The following is a 16,439-nucleotide window of genomic DNA, read 5'->3' on the forward strand; positions in this document are numbered from 1 at the left end:
TTATTCTTGATGATTGATGCTGGTGGTTAATATCTCTTGGGTAGTTTTGGATTGGCAATCAGATATTAATACAAGATTTTATATTAATACAGCTTGTCAAAATCCCAATTTGTTGGGTTATTATTAAAGTAGTTCTGGGTAATAGTTACGAACCAACTATTTCTCTTGTTATCCAACCTCATTTTGGGCTCGATAGAAGAATATGGGAACACGTTACTCCTTGCTGGAATAAAAGCACAGCCTGTGCTGCCATAGAAGAAATGTGTTCCCTCCATTTTAATGGTAGAAGGCAGCCTAAGCTATTCCCCTGGGATCGTGCCTGGCTGCGCTTGTAGGAAGGGCTTGGGTACCTGTCTATCTTCAGATTATACCTTTCAGCCTGAAGTATTAGTCACTATAAGAACAAAAGCTTTTATCAAAGAGAAAGTAGAAGCAGAATTGAGTCTTCTGAGAGAAGCATAGGATATAAGCCAGGTGGCTAAGCAGTCAAAAACCCTGGAAACCTTCCTTGCAGTTTTCCGGTGTGGTGCTGTGGATTCGGTAGATAAACGCCATTCTATATCACTGTTCAGAATTAAGCCCAAAACACGGCCGTGCAAAACTTACCAAAGGAAAAAGCATTTCTATACGACAAAATTACTGGGAGGCCTTGAAAAGAGCGTAAACATGAAACATCTTCCCCTGGATTATATGTGAAGCCAGGGAGACACACCCCACCCCCTACCCCACCCCACTCCACCCCCCACCCCACCCCACCCCCGCCGTGGATCCTTCATCACAGGCATTTTCCCAGAGTGTTTGCATCATTCTGTATTTTCCACTAAATGATCCAATTTCACCAAGTTCTCACCTGCATTTTGGAATTTTGATTATTCGTTTTAGTTGTTCCGATAGGTGTATGGAAACGTTGCTTTTCCATTCTTTTTGGTTTAGTTGGTTGGCTGGTTGTTTGGTTGGCTTTGTTTTGCTGTTGTTTTTGCTGCTACTGTTGTTTTGAGTCAAGGTTCCACTGTGCAGCCCTGGCTGTCCTGAAACGCACTCTGTAGATGAGGCTGAACTCACAGAGATCCGCCTGCCTCTGCCTCCCAAGTGCTGGATTAAAGGTGTGCGCCACTACCCAGCAAGAATGTTGCTTTTCATTTATTAATGCACTGAACACAATCTGTGGGCTTATTTTCGTTGTGTTTTCTCTGCAATAAAATGCTTCTTTTATTTTTCCTAGTTCTAAATTTTTCCTAAATTTATTTTTCCTAGTTTTTAAGCAGAATGTTTACTTTTTCCTTTCAGTTTTGAGAGTTCCTTTTATATTCTTTTAATTGGTGTTCTGATAGAAAACATGGATGTTTGGTTTGCAAATTTAAACTGTCTTTTTTTTCATTTCAGTATTAACTACTTGGCAGGGTAAACTCTGATTTTTGACTAATTGACTGTTTTAGTTTTTGTTATTGGTTGCACTCCCTGTGGCTTTTGCAGTCTTTCTACTCCTGCTTCTGCAATGATTCCTGAGCTTCCGGGAAAGGAGGCGAGACCCAGATGTGAGCACTTAGTCTCTTATTCTGCAAACCTTGGTCAGTTATGGGTTTCGGTATCAATCGTCATCTGTGTGAAAAGAAGCTTCACTGGTGGCAGCTGAGAAATGCATTAATTGCAAAGGTAAGAACTGCCAGAACGCTTCGTTACTATGTCCATTCAGCAGAGTAACAGTGGCAGACTTTCCCTTAGGGCCTAGGTCTGTTGTTTTGGGTTTTTTCTTTTTTTCTTTTTTTTCTTTGTGGGGGGGGGGTTGGTTTGGTTTTTGTTTGGGGAGGTTGGAGTTTCTCCGTTTTTTTTGTTGTTGTTGTTGTTGTTGTTGTTTATTTGTTTGATTGGTTTGGGGCCCAGTTAAAAGTACGTGGCATGAATTCAATCTGTGATGTGGGCCTTAAATCAAACCAGAAAGTAGTTAGTTACTCCCATAACTCTCATATGAAGTGTTGCCGCAAAGGGCATATTTTTACAAGTCAGTCATTATTGTAGTTTACAAGATTCACAGCTGGGAAAGACTACTGACTGCTTTTCTCCTCTGGTAACATGAATACAACATTCTGGGAACATGAAACCTAGACAGGAGGGTTGAAAATCCCAGGTTAGTAGCAGCTTGATTTAAGCTATATACTAAATTTAACATTTCATCAACAAAACACCTAACCACAGTTACAATGCTGAATTAGCAGAACCAGCAAAACTGCCAGAATAACATTACAGTCGGGCACTAATTCGATCAGTGATATTATACAGTGTTGGAGTGCTGCTGGACTGCCCAAACTCCAGTTTGTTTTTTAATAAACCCCTGTGCGTTTGCATCGGCACTAGGCTCTGTGGTGCTCGTGTTCTGGGGTTCTGCATCCTGGGCATAACAAAAGACTGTATAATAAAATCTTTACGATATTGAAGAATGAACTTGAAGAAGATACCAGAAGATGGAAAGGTCTCCATTCTCATGGACTGGTAGGATTAATATAGGGGAAATGGTCAATCAACCAAAAACAATCTTGAGAGTCAATACAATCCCCATCAAAAATTCAACATGATTCTTCATAGAAAATGAGAGGACAACTTGTGTCTTCACAGAAAAAAAAAAACAGTACAGTTAAAACAATCCTAGGTGAACCACAAATACTACTTTTCTGATAACGGGACATAGTAACAAAATGACTTCTAACAGCATTCTTCTATACCCACCAGAGAAGCTTCCTCCTACAGTGAATGGGAACTAATACAGAGACCCATAGCTGGAGAATGTGCAGAGTGGGAAATTATGGAGCACTGGGCCCTAAATGGGATGCGTCCATCAGACCCCTTGGGGCTCAGGGAACTATGCCGGAGAGTCATCCCTGATCTTTGGGCTAGCACCTACTTAATGGTGGTAGATAATCTTTCTAATGCGCTCTTGAATTCTGTTTGCCAGTATTTCATTGCGATTTTTTTTTGCATTTATGCTCATAAAGGAAAGTGATCTGTAATTCTCTTTTTTGATGGACTTTTTGTATGAGGGTAATTGTGGCATTATAAAAATAATTTAGCAGTGTTCCCTCTCTTTCTGCTTTGCAGATTAATGTCAGAAGTATTGGTGTTAATTCTCCTTTGAAGACATGGTTGAGTTTTGCACGAAATTATCTGAGCTTTTGTTGTTGTTGTTGGGAGAGTTTTAATTACTGCCTCTATTTCACTAGGGGCTATGCATCTGTTTAAATTGCTTATCTGATCTTGATTTAACTTTTATGGGTGGTACATATAAAAAGATGATGCGTTTCTTTTAAATTTTACAATTCAGTGGAGTACAGACTTTTTTAAGTGTATCCTTATGAATCTCTGGATTTCCTCACTGTGTAATAATGTCTGCCTTTTGTGTCTAATTTTGTTAATTTGCATCTTCTCTGTGTCTTGTAGTCAATTTGGCTAAGGGTTTACCAATCTTACTGATTTTATCAAAGAATCAACTCTTCATCACATTGTTTCTTTGTATTGTTTTGTTGTTGTTTATTTTTGTTTTGGTTGTTTGGTTTGGTTTGGTTTAGTTTTGGGAGGGTTGTTAGTTTCTAGTTATTGAATTCAGTCCTGAGTTTGATTATTTCTTGTCATGCACTCATTTGGGGTATTGTTTCTCCTGTTTATTTTAGAGCTTTCAGATGTACCATTGCTAATGTGAGAGCTCTCTGATTTCTTTTGCAGGCATGCACTGCTGTGAACTTGCCTTCATGTGCTCTGTATGTTTGGATTCCTCGTGACTTCATTTTTACCCAATTCTCAAAAGTTTTTACTTTCTTTCTTGATATCTTTCTTGATGTGCTGTAATGCCACAGTGCCTTGTTCAGTTGCCATGAGTTTGAGTACTTCTGCTGTTTCTGTCATTTTTGAAACGCAGCTTTAATCTATCATGATCATATAGGATGCTGAGTGTTATTTCAATGTTCTGATATCTGTTGAGACATGCTGTGTGTCCAAATATGTGGGGAAAGTTTTCATGAGCCTCTGGGAAGAATGTGTATTCTTCTGTGTTTGGGTGAAACATTCTGAAGACATCTGCTAGGTCCATTTGATTTATTATGTTATGAAGGCCAGCACTTCTCTGTTTGATGTTTGTCTGGATGATCTGTCTATTAGCAACAGAGGTATATTGGTCACCAATTATGTGAGGTCAATATAAGATCTCAGCTGTGTTGGTTTTTCTTTTATGAACTCAGCTGTCCTGGTGTTTGGTGTATATATGTTTAGAAGTACAATATCCTCTTGGTGGATTTTTCCTTTAATGAGTGTATAGGGTCTTCCCCTATCTCTTATGATTAGTTTTACGTAGACAAATATATGTGTATGTATGTATGCATATTATGTGATTTTAGGTAAACATAATATTATATGATTCCCTATGACTTTTTCAAATGCCAGGCACTTTTGATGAACAATGATTCATTGATGAAATAAGAAAAGAAAACATTTTTTAATTTTGGGGGTTTTAATTTAATTACATTGGTTCCTTCCCTACCTGCCTCCAACCCTTCTCCCCATTCTCCCTCAAATTCATGACTTCTTGCTCAGTGTCTCGGATTTCTGCATGCAAATGCGATGTGACCACCTAGCCTCTCGTTTCTTCCCCCACACTTTCCCTGCCTGCTGACATTTCTCCCTGCCACCAATTGTATCCCTCAGGGACTTTAAGCCAAAATGGGCCCGTTCTCCCTTAAGTTGCTTATGTCAAGCAAAGAGAAACTGACTACGAGATTAAAATTAAAATGAACAGACGCCCAAATAAAGTAAAAGACAGATTGTTGTGTTGGAAAATGCATTTGTGCTATACTTACCTGTCATATAACTTGTCCCTGGACTATATAAGAATGTCTGCAAATCAGTAAGAAAGACATACAAAATACATGGTTTGTCTGATATGATCAATTCCTGAAAAAAAATATTAGAAGGTTATGAACTTTCATCTTAGGAATACAAACGAAGATCAAACTAAGATACAGTGTTCAATTCCTACTGAATAGGATTTACATCATATGTGTCAGTGCATTGGCAATACCAAGCACTAAGTATATGGGGAGAATCTTTAACAGTCATACACTGATGGTGAAATGCAAAAGTAATAACATTCTCTGCAACTACTATTTACAAGTCTCATGGTCCCAACACTTCCCAAGGGTGTCTATATACCCCAGCAGGGAACTATGTGGTGTGTGACAAAATGTTTTCTGAGAAGATGCAGCACACACATCTACTCACCCCAGATGAGAAGCCCATGACAGATAAAAGAATTGGTAACACTGAAGTCCAACTTGGTGAACCCATGAGTTTTATTGGGGTTACTTTCAGGAGCAGAAATGACTTGATGACAGCTGCCTCACCATGGTCCACCCCAGAATGGGTGACAATGCACAAAGCTGGGAACCTGGAGCACTCTGTACAGCCTATAGGCAGCTTGGAGAGTGATGTTTCCAGGTGCCTCAGGGGGGTCTAACCTCTTCCCTGCATTTTGACTGTTTCTACTTCTCCCAGACAGCTGGTCTAGCCTGAGAGTCTTTGCAGCTTAGCCTATCTGAGAGCCTTCTTTGCAGCTTGGCTTCATCTGTTTACTCTGGAAGGGAGGGACATAGTGAATCCAATCAGTTTCAGGAACTTCCTAAAGCTATTTTGGGTTGTTTACCTTCCTGCTTAAGGAGATTCTCCTATAAGATAGAATGTTTCAATCTCAAAGGGAATTGTTACACAACATTTTCAAAAATGTGATTCATAGTAACAAATAAAAACCAATCTTCAATTCCATTAATACTGAGCTATAGTATAACCATAAATCAGAGTACGTTATGTAATGAAACAGAACAAAGTGTGCTAATCAAAAGAATAATCATTGATCTCACAATTATACGATAGGCACACATACAAACGCCTTATTTGTTCCTATTCTAAAGTTTAAAATTTGTCTAAACCAGCCTATAGATTCATGACAAACACAATTCCCTCAGAGAAGACGACGTAGTGACCCATGAGGAAATAGACCAAGGAATACTCAAGACTCAAGAGTTCTGAAAGTGGTCAGAGTGCTTTTGTAATTATTTCCTAGTTGGTGTGACTTCTCAAAATTCAGTTAAGTAGTATAATTAATATCCAGGCCCTTTATTATCAATATATTCCACATCATTCAAAGTCAGCTCAGAGCCAACACACACACACACACACACACACACACACACACACACATACACACACACAAAGTTAAATGTAAAAGACTTCACCTGTCAATTTCTCCATGACTGATACAGCATCCCCTATTGCACAATATCTTTTCTGTTTCTTTTCTCCACTCAACCTTCCTCTTTCTTCTTGTCTTATTCTGTCTTTAAAATCGCTTCTGTAGCTTTTGTATTTTCTTGCTACTTCATAATACGTTTAAGTCATTCCATTTCTTTCTTCCTCACAGGGCCCTTTACATTCAGAGACCTAATTCCCTTGCCCAGTTCACAGGAGCGCTAACAAAATGACTGTTTCAATATATATGCAATAAAAAGTTTAATATCTCTGTTCACTTAGCCCAAGTTTTTATTGGACTGTTAACATAGAAAGTATAATCTAAAGCCACAGTATAGTTAACCTCCATTTATTTCTCTAGTTATATGGATTCCAGTTGTGGTGATTTTAAAAGCTTGGAGGAGCCTCATTAACTTTACAAGGCAAGACTGGATTTACAGAACCAATATCTATGTGCAGAAAGCAATGCCTTCTAGGTTCTGTTTTTATTGGAGGTTCTCTGTTTCTTTACCCCCTCTAGCACAGATGTCTTTTATAAGGTTACATTTTGTGTAACAAAAGCAACAGGCAATTTCCAATCAAATGCAGATGGCAGGGTTTCTCTTACGAGTCTCCCAGGTACAAGAGTGTGCCCCCGATGTCTATGAAATTTATGGGGAAGCTGTTCATTCTGCTAATCTATTTTGCATTATTTTGAATATTAATTACTGTATAGCCCTTACCCCTGGTTTATGTTTTAGGGAACTGATTTTCCAAACACATTTTTAAGTAACCTATCAGAACAAGTAAATAATTAGTAGTAACTTTCATTCAAATTGTTATTTTGTTCCATTTTAACTACCTCTGAGTTACAGGGTTAGATACTAAGATAATGAGATACAGTGTTTCTTATTGTTATTCAGATATGAGTAATGTTTATCTATAAGACTCAACTATTCAGAGCACATGATGAATGATCAATCTGGGACCAGGTTGCAATCTCAGACACTACTAGCAACTCTAACCAAGATTTGATCAGCAGAAAGAGAAACCATACATAACAAAAAATGCTTTGATTGAAAATATATAATATGTATCAATATATATATATATCCAAATAGACCCAGCTCAATTTCTATATTAATGGCAGATTTTCACTTTCCTGTATTTTTCATAGAAATTGGAGATGTTCCTGTCCCTTGACAAATACAAGAATTTTTTCTTCTGACAATTTTCCCTATGTGTCCACTGTAATCATTGTAATCACACAATGCAATGTAGTCTTACTCTTGGATAGTTTCTCCTCACTTTCCTATTACTTAAATCTGAGTTCCTAAAACCTGACACCCTGTCTACAGAAATTTAAAACTTTTATCAACTGATAAGTTTCTGAGCTTTTTGGGGGAGGTGTTGTTTTGTTGATGCTTGTTTGTTTGTTTGTGGAGGTGGTTTTTGCTGTTGTTGTTCTTTGGTTTTTTGTTTTGTTTTTCAAGATAGGATTTCTCTGTGCAGCCCTGGCTGTCCTTGAATCATCAGTAGATCAGAGATCTTCCTGCCTCCACCTCCGCCTCTGCCCTGAATGCTGAGGTTAAAGGTGTGCACCACCATGCCCAACTCATGTTTCTGAACTTTGTATCATATTTTTCTTCTATATAACCTAGACCCAGATTTCATCTTTTGTTAACATGAAGAGCCAACCTTTCATTTAAAAGTGATATGTACCTGTAGCCACTTTGGAAATCAGAATAGCAGTACCTCAGGAAAATGGGAATCAGTCTACCTCTAGATCCAGCAATTCCACTCCTAGACATATGCCCAAAAGGATGCACATTCATACAAGAAGGACATCTGTTCAACCATGTTCATAGCAGCATTGTTTGTAATAGCCAGAACCTGGAAGCAACCTAGATGCCCCTCAACTGAAGAGTGGATAAAGAAAATGTGGCACATTTACACAATAGAGTACTACTCAGCAGAAATAAAAACAATAGAGTCTTGAAATTCGCAGGCAAATGGATGGAACTAGAAGAAACCATCCTGAGTGAGGTAACCCAGTTACAAAAAGACAAACATGGTATGTACTCACTCATATATGGATTTTAGACACAGAGCAAAGAATTACCAGCCTACAATCCACAACCCCAGAGAAGCCAGGAAACAAGGAGGCCCCTAAGAGAGACATACAGGGTCCCCTGAAGAAGAAAAAAGGGACAAGATCTCCTGAGCAAATTGGGAGCACATAGTGGGGGGATGAGAGGGAGTTAGGAAATAGAGAAGGGGAGAAGAGGAGGGGGGAGGAGGATATGAGGGATCAGGAAGATTGAGTCAGAGAAAGAATAGAGGAGAGCAAGAAAAGAGATACCTTAATAGAGGGAGCCATTATAGGTTTAAAGAGAAATCTGGCACTAGGGAAACGTCCAGAGATCTACAAGGATGACCCCAACTAACAATCTAAGCAAGAGTAGGGAGGCCACCTTAAATTTCCTTCCCCGAAAATGAATTGATGACTACCTTATATGCCATCCTAGAGCCTTCATCCAGTAGCTGATGGAAGCAGAAGCAAACACCCACAGCTAAGCACTGAGCTAAACTCCTGGAATCCAGTTGTAGAGAGGGAGGAGTAATGAGCAAAGGGGTCAAGACCAGGCTGGGGAAACCCAAAGAAACAGCTGACCTAACCAAGGGGGAGCTCCTGGTCCCCAGAGTGATAGCTAGGAAACCAGCATAGAATAGAACCAGGCCCCCTGAATGTGGGTATCAGTTTGGAGGCCTGGGCAGTCTATGGGGTCTCTGGTAGTGGAACAGTATTTATCCCTAGTGTAACAATAGACTTTGGGAGTCCATTCCCCATCCTCCCTCAGCCTAGACACACGGGGGAGGGCCTAGGCCCTGCTCCAAATGATGTGACAGACTTTGATGATCCCCCATGGAAGGCCTCACCCTTCCCGGGGAGCAGTAGGGGGATGGGATGGGGGCTTGGTGGGGGACATGGGAGGATGGGAGGGAGAGGGAACTGGGAATGATATGTAAAATAAGATTGTTTCTAATATAAATAAAAAATCTAGAAAAAAGTGATGTGTACATGTGATTCTCTTATTTCTTCTTTCTCCTATGGGAAAATGATTTGCAAAGAGATTTTATTGATTATATAACTTACAAGTATTTTCCCACCATATTTTCTCAGAATGAAAAACAACAATGAAAAGAGGAGTCAATAAAAAATGCTATAAGAAGTGAGAATAGGTTAAAAAAAAAAACACCCAGGATCAGGAGAGACGAGTAAATGAAAAAAAATTATTTTTATTTGCTTATTTATGGTACTAAGCATTAACCCAGAGCATCATGCATGCAAACTCTGAGCCGTATACACAGCCTCTCTTTCTTTCTTTCTTTTCTCTTTCTTTCCCTTTTGAGAGGGTCTCACTAAGTTTCCCTGAACACCTCTATTGCAGGCATGCCTTGCTTGGTCTTTCTGCCTTGCTCCTAGTGTAGTCAGGATCCCAGACCTGTGCCAGACCCAGCACAGGATCGGAGCGTTAGCACAGCCTTCACAGCCCTCATCCCGAAAGCCTCTGATCAGACCATTCTGCCAGTGCTGTTGCTACTCCAGGAAATTTGTATTTGGCTATGACCGAGATCGTAAGGCAAAACTTAGGTATGTCAGAGTGCAATTTCGTAAGTATATGATGCACAAGAAGAAGGATATGTGTATTTCCCGGTATCACGCTTTCTTCCTGAACTAAGTTATTAGAACACGATTTTTTCACGAGTGGAGACCGTGGGCTGCCTCCAATCTCATTGCTTTGTAGATATTTCCATTCCAGTGTCCAGTGATTTAAAACAACCCAGAATATTTCTGTTCAGTTAAGAAACTTTAATATTGCTTATCTGAACAAAAGAAAAAACCTAAATGTTCCTTCTTTCTGAGTGCTTGAAATCTTTCTTGAGCAAGTAGACTGCTGCTGCCACCTAGAGTTCTTGGCTGGTACTTTCCTGACTCCAACAGGGAAACAACCCAGGCTTTGTTCTTGTTTCACAAGTTTTATGACTGAAATCTCCATCACGAAGAATAAACCCATGAAATTAAAACATAAAATGACTTAATGTAAGACATGCATGACATGTGAGCTTTCATACGCGAGCGTTAAAAGAGACAATCTACACAAATAGGATGTGAGAGCATTTACGGGAATCGAACAGAAGTGGCGTTGAGAGGGTGGCATTCATGAATCAAAGCAGAAAGCTGGTTGAGGCATTTGCTTAGACCTCTGCTCTCGTGAGTGGGGGACAGGGGGAATAGGGTCTTGTGACCTGCTGTAAAGTAAGGTCAGATAAGAGGTAGAAGGGGACCGGAGAAACCATCAGCTCCTGCTGTTTCCACGTCCCAAGTGCTGTGCTCTGCGGTGGCATCTCCTGCATCCCTTCCCAAGCGAGTTTTTGTTCTCCTTCAGGCTGAAGATTAGAAGCAAAGCAGCCAAGCCAGTAGCTCTTACCTCTACCGAGATGAAACGACAACCCTGTCTCCACGGATCCTCAGAGGCAAAAGCTCCGAGTTCCTGTCTCCTCCTCCTTGTATTCCTCTCTCCACCCAGCCATTGTCACTCCTGTCTCCACCTCCCTAGTGCTGGGATTAAAGGCATGTGATTCCAAGGGTTGGGATCAAAGGCGTAGGCTCTTTTACTCTCCACTCTAGTGAAGGTCAGAGTGGCCTTGAACTCGGAAAGATCTGTGTGCCTGTCTCCTGAATCCTGGGATTAGAGGCGTGCGCCACCACTGCCTGGCTAGCTAGTACGGCTGGCTGAGATTAAAGTTGTGTATCACCATTGCCTGACCTCTATGTCTTGTGGCTGGCTTTGCTTTCTGAACCCTCCAGCAAGCTTTACTAAATCATAAATACTGTCTCACCACAAGGCCCAGCTGGAGCTCATGAAGGGACTGGTCCTGTAGATGGCGCTACCTCTGTTACTGTTTTGGCAGCGGAACTAATCCAGGAAGCGGAATCTTTCATTGCAAAAAAGATACATCCACAGATCACCATTGCAGGTAGGAGAGAAGCTACCAAGGCAGCAAGAGAGACGCTGCTGAGCTCTGCTGTTGACCATGGTTCTGATGAAGTCACGTTCTGGCAAGATTTAATGACTATTGCAGGAAGAACACTATACTCAGAACTTCTTACTCATCACAAGGACCACTTTTCTGAATTAGCTGTAGAAGCTGGTCTCAGAATGAAGGGTCTGGTAATCTGGAGGCTGTTCATGTCATCAAGACACTAGGCAGGAATCTAGCAAACTCCTATTTAGATGAAGGTTTTCTGCTGGATTAAAAAAAATTGGAGTAAATCAACCAAAGAGAATTGAAAATGCCAAAATTCGTATTGAAAATACTGGGATGGATACAGACAAAAATAAAGATATTTGGCTATCGGGTAAGAGTTGATTCCACAGCAAAGGTTGCAGAAATAGAACATGCAGAAAAGAAAAAGATAAAGTTGAACTTATTCTTAAGGACTGGATAGATCGCTTTATTAACAGACAGTCAATTTATAATTATCCTGAACAGCTCTTTGGTGCTGCTGGTGTCCTGGCTATTGAGCATGCAGATTTTGCAGGTGTGGCATGCCTACATGCTGCCACAGATGATGAGATTGCCTCCACTTTTGATCAAACAGACTTACCCATTTTTCTGGGGAGGCTTGTGCCATTGCATTTCGGGGTGCCACTCAACAAATTCTAGATGAAGCTGAAAGGTCTTTGCACGATGCCCTTTGTGGTCTTGCCCAGACTGTGAAAGGTCCTAGGACAGTTTATGGAGGAAGCTGTTCTGAGATGCTGGTGGCTCATGCCGTGGCAAAACTTGCCAGGAGAAAAGAAGCTGTAGCAATGGAGCCTTTTGCTAAAGCAATGGAGCCTTTTGCTAAAGCAATGGAGCCTTTTGCTAAAGCAATGGAGCCTTTTGCTAAAGCACTGAGATTGCTGCCAACCGTCATAGCTGACAGAGCAGGCTATGACGGTGCAGATCTGGCCGCACAGCTCCGAGCTGCCACGGTGAAGGCCACACAACTGTTAGACTGGATACGAAGGAAGGTGCCCAGGAGACATGGCAATACTGGGTATAGCAGAGTTTCCAAGTGAGGCGGCCCAGGAAACTGTCCCTGATCACCGCCCCTGCTGAGCATTCCCATTTGCTGTTGGTCCCTGAACCAGCTCGTAGCAAAGTTGTGTTGGAAAGACTTCAACCTTTTAAAGAAGACTGTGGAATCGATGCGTCCACGGAAGCCTCAAGTTTGAACATTTAGTTGACCTTCTGTTTGAAACACGGGTCTAGCTTATTTGCTATTTCATTTCTCGTATATACACTTCAGTTGATTTACAGGTTCATTTTTCATACTGTGCATTAAAATGAAAGTCCAGTTACTCAAAAAAAGGAAAACAACAAATAATAAATATTTTTAAACTGAATATATTACTGCCTTTGTATTCAGAAGTAAATGTGTAGAATTAAGCGTGAGTTTATTTTAAATGCATAAAATGTTAATGCATTTTATTTACTGGGAACAATCAAACCTATGCTAATGGCCCGTTCCTGTTCGAAATGTGCAGTTACAAGTAAAGGAAACTTGTGCCTCTTTCATAAGCATTGTCTATATTAATCACCTTTCTCATTGCTTTAATTTTTTAAGATTTATTTATTATGCATGCAGCGATGTATTCCTGCACGCCAGAAGAGGGCGCCAGGTCTTATCACCGATGGCTGTGAGCCACCATGTGGATGCTGGGAATTGAACTCAGGACCTCTGGAAGAGCAGCCAGTGCCCTTAACCTCTGAGCCATCTCTCTAGTCCCTCATTGCTTTAACTTAAGAACCCAACAAGATCAATTAATTTAACAAAAGACAGGGTTGTGTTGGTTCACAGTTTAAACAAGTGGTGTTTTCCATGGCAAGAAACAAGGAGCGTAGGAGTGTGTTAGCATGCAAGGATTGGGTCTTCAGCGCTGTTGCAAATGCCGTTGCCTCTGGTACTAGCTCTGCCCGTTGGCATGAATTTTTAAAGGTTCCCAATCCCGCTCCTGACATCTGTTGCTTCCCCTCGCCAGTGCCTTTCACAGCCGAAATTCTGATCTAAATACTTCTGAAGTAGAATTCAGTCTCTTGTCCCTTTGACTTTGAGATCTGGAGGCCGGAGAAGTTAAAGCTGGGACGAGAGGCAGCGAAGGATCCAGTTAAGCTAGCGAACCCATCTCCCTTGAGTGTAAGGCCACGGGGAGCAAAGAGTCTGAGACGCCGTGTGTCCCGGGGAGCTTCCTTTGACCGTGGTCAGTTTCTGAACGAAGCAACCGCGAAGCACTGACATCCCAACTCTTCAGAGCTTCTTTGCGTGTGTCTGTGGAAGCCTAACCTCTAGCTTTTTCTGGGGTAGGACCACCATGAGAGTCTGGTTTAATCAACAACCTACCGACACACTCTGATCACTGTATCATAAACAGAAAGTTTAGCACACCGAGTGTGGTATTAGAGACAAGGAACGTGCTGATGCAGAGATTTGCTCTTTGCACCCACGGATGTGTTGTACGCTGTGAGTGTGAATGTGCGTGTGTCAGAGCACGTCTGTGTCTGGGAATGAGTGTATGAGTGTGTATGGGGGGGGGTATCCACACAGGTAATTCCTCCCTAAGGGATGGAAATAGTTGGATTTCCTTATTTCAAAACGTCGCTTTTGCCATGACGAAAGTAGGCGCATATTTTGGACCAGTCTATCTGGGAGGCAAATCCTCCTTTGGGACTGGGTGCTCATCTGTTTGCTCTGAAAAGAAGGCACTCCCGCTTCCTGTGAGGCCTCTCTAGCAGTGGCTTCCAGATCAACCATCTCAGAGCCACCAGGTAACTTGAAAGCAAACACTTCTTGTCTCTCGTTGAACACGCCCAAGTGCTTTCTTCCCGTGCAATGAAAGGTTTAATTTGGAGCCAAGAGACTGTGAAACCCGGGGTTTTAAAATAGATTACCTCTGTTTTGGTTGTTAGAGAGCACCTATGTTTCAGCTCCTGGGTAAATTACAGGCTCTTAAGGCTTCACGGAGCGATTTCGTTTTCAAGCAGACTCGAAAGGATTTCAGCTTTTCTGCTCCGCGGCTCACTCTCATGTTCCCTGATGAAAACCAGCAGAGAACAGCGTGTGTTTACTTCTTCCCAAAGCCAGTCGCGTGCGCGACACGGGTGCTGGCCTGAGTCTTCGCTTCCGTGGCTCTCTTCCGCATCCGTGGAACAAGAAGCCACGAAGCATGGCTGCAGAAGCGTGGCCCGTGTCTGTCTTCCCCAGAGCCAGGGCGTGGCCAGAAGCCAAGGGAAACTGAACCCTAAGCCTGAGAAGAAAAAGGGAACTTTCTGCAGAGACTCAGCACAGCCTTCATGATTTAAGATACAAGAAAGGGACAAGAAGAAACCTATTGTTCTGGTCTACTCGATATAAGTAGGGAAAACTTGCATGAATACGAAAAGTCAGTGGTCTGAAAAAAAAAAAACGGTAAAGAGCAACTGTATTTGCTTTTAAAGTGGGGCTTGAGAAATACTGGGACTGGGACACAGGGGCCATATTGGATGTTTTAAATTCTTGTTTGAGTCTTATGGATAGCATTTTTTTCTCAAACTTTTTCCTCCTAAATGTTACATGGCTCAGTCATCCACTGCAGCTGAAAGCATCTCTGTCCAGACGCCCTCCCCCAACTCCTAACTAATCACTGGATGCCTTCTCTGGATTCTATGAGTATGTTAAAAATCAGTATCTCGCCGGGCGGTGGTGGCGCACGCCTTTAATCCCAGCACTCGGGAGGCAGAGGCAGGCGGATCTCTGTGAGTTCGAGGCCGGGCTGGACCGATAGCCTCCGAAACAATACAGAGAAACCCTGTCTCGTAAAAAACAAAAACAAAAAATCAGTATCTCAACCAAATCTCTCTTAGGTTCTTTCACAAACCTTGGAGAAGTTACTTTGTGAGACCCTGTTTCTATGTCTCCAAAATGGCCAAGTGGAAGCAATCTTTAATATAATTTCTGTTTCCGGTTCTTGAATTCACGTCACAAGTGCTCCAACACCCATGCCTACCTTGGTAATCTCTACCTCACCACACTGTGCAGGCCCAATTACAATTCTAAATCCAAATGTGTGTCCACTAGACTTTGAGTATAGTTTAATGCTTGTTCCTTGTGCCATAATGTTTAAGGTCCCATACGTATCTGCAGCAAACAAATGCCCTAACGAATTTTGTGATAAAAACTTTTAAAAGATATAGTATGCATGAAAACACAGCTGAATATCTTGTTTACCTGAAAAACTAGAGAGAGACATCTCTGCCTATAATACCTTTAAATTTTAGCCAAAATGTTGCTTTGAATAAATGAGCAATTAACAAGTGTTTAAAACTGTTTTGGGGCATGAACTGGTATTTTTCTATCTCAGAGACACTTAATTAAGGGCTATGCATCTATTCTGTATAAAGGAGTCACACATGTAATAAAAGAATACAAGTGACGTCTTAGACGCATGTTCACTGTGATGTAATGTATTAAAGACTTTGTCTAGTTTGGTGTTATTTTGAGGTAGTAAAATATTTGAGAGTGGGCACCTGGTGAGCAGTTTTAAGTCATTGTAGGTATGACTCTGGAAGAAACTGGGGGGTCCCTGATTTGATCATTTTTCCCTTTCTTATTTCTGAGCTGTGATGTGACACCTGACCACAATCCTGAGAGGCACAACAGACCATGATAGCAACTTCCCAAACAAAGGGAGAGATTTGTCAAAGTAACGGATGGCTAACCACCTCTCATCCAACACTAATGGAAATAGAGGAAATTTATACTGGAACACCAAACACTCTGAAGATGCTCTTCAATAGGCACAAGAACAATGCAGGTGAATCTGGCGCCCTTGAGGCAGCCAGCTCAGCAGCCAGACGTGGAGGGAGAGGGAGCTTTCTGCACTGATCTCCGTGTCTGAAACCTAAGCTCAGCCAGCCTCTGCCTCTGAAGAGCTGTGAGCTCCCAGCATGTCTGCTCCTCTTCTGTGGTTTCAAATTTATCCTTAGAAAAAAATAGAAAAGAGTCAGCCAGATAACTTCAAACACTTTATGATTTTAAGCTGAAATACGCTTTTGAAAATGAGATGCTCTGTATTTATGAAAATCCTCAA

The 16,439-nt window shown here is 41.4% G+C and overlaps 1 pseudogene; it reads left to right on the plus strand.

The window, feature by feature from the left end:
- The first annotated feature begins 1,575 nt into the window (after window positions 1-1,575).
- LOC101833113 lies at window positions 1,576-12,432 on the plus strand (annotated as a pseudogene).
- The last annotated feature ends 4,007 nt before the right edge of the window (window positions 12,433-16,439 follow it).

Source organism: Mesocricetus auratus, unplaced genomic scaffold, assembly GCF_017639785.1.
Source record: "Mesocricetus auratus isolate SY011 unplaced genomic scaffold, BCM_Maur_2.0 Super-Scaffold_100015, whole genome shotgun sequence".
Lineage (NCBI taxonomy): Eukaryota > Metazoa > Chordata > Mammalia > Rodentia > Cricetidae > Mesocricetus > Mesocricetus auratus.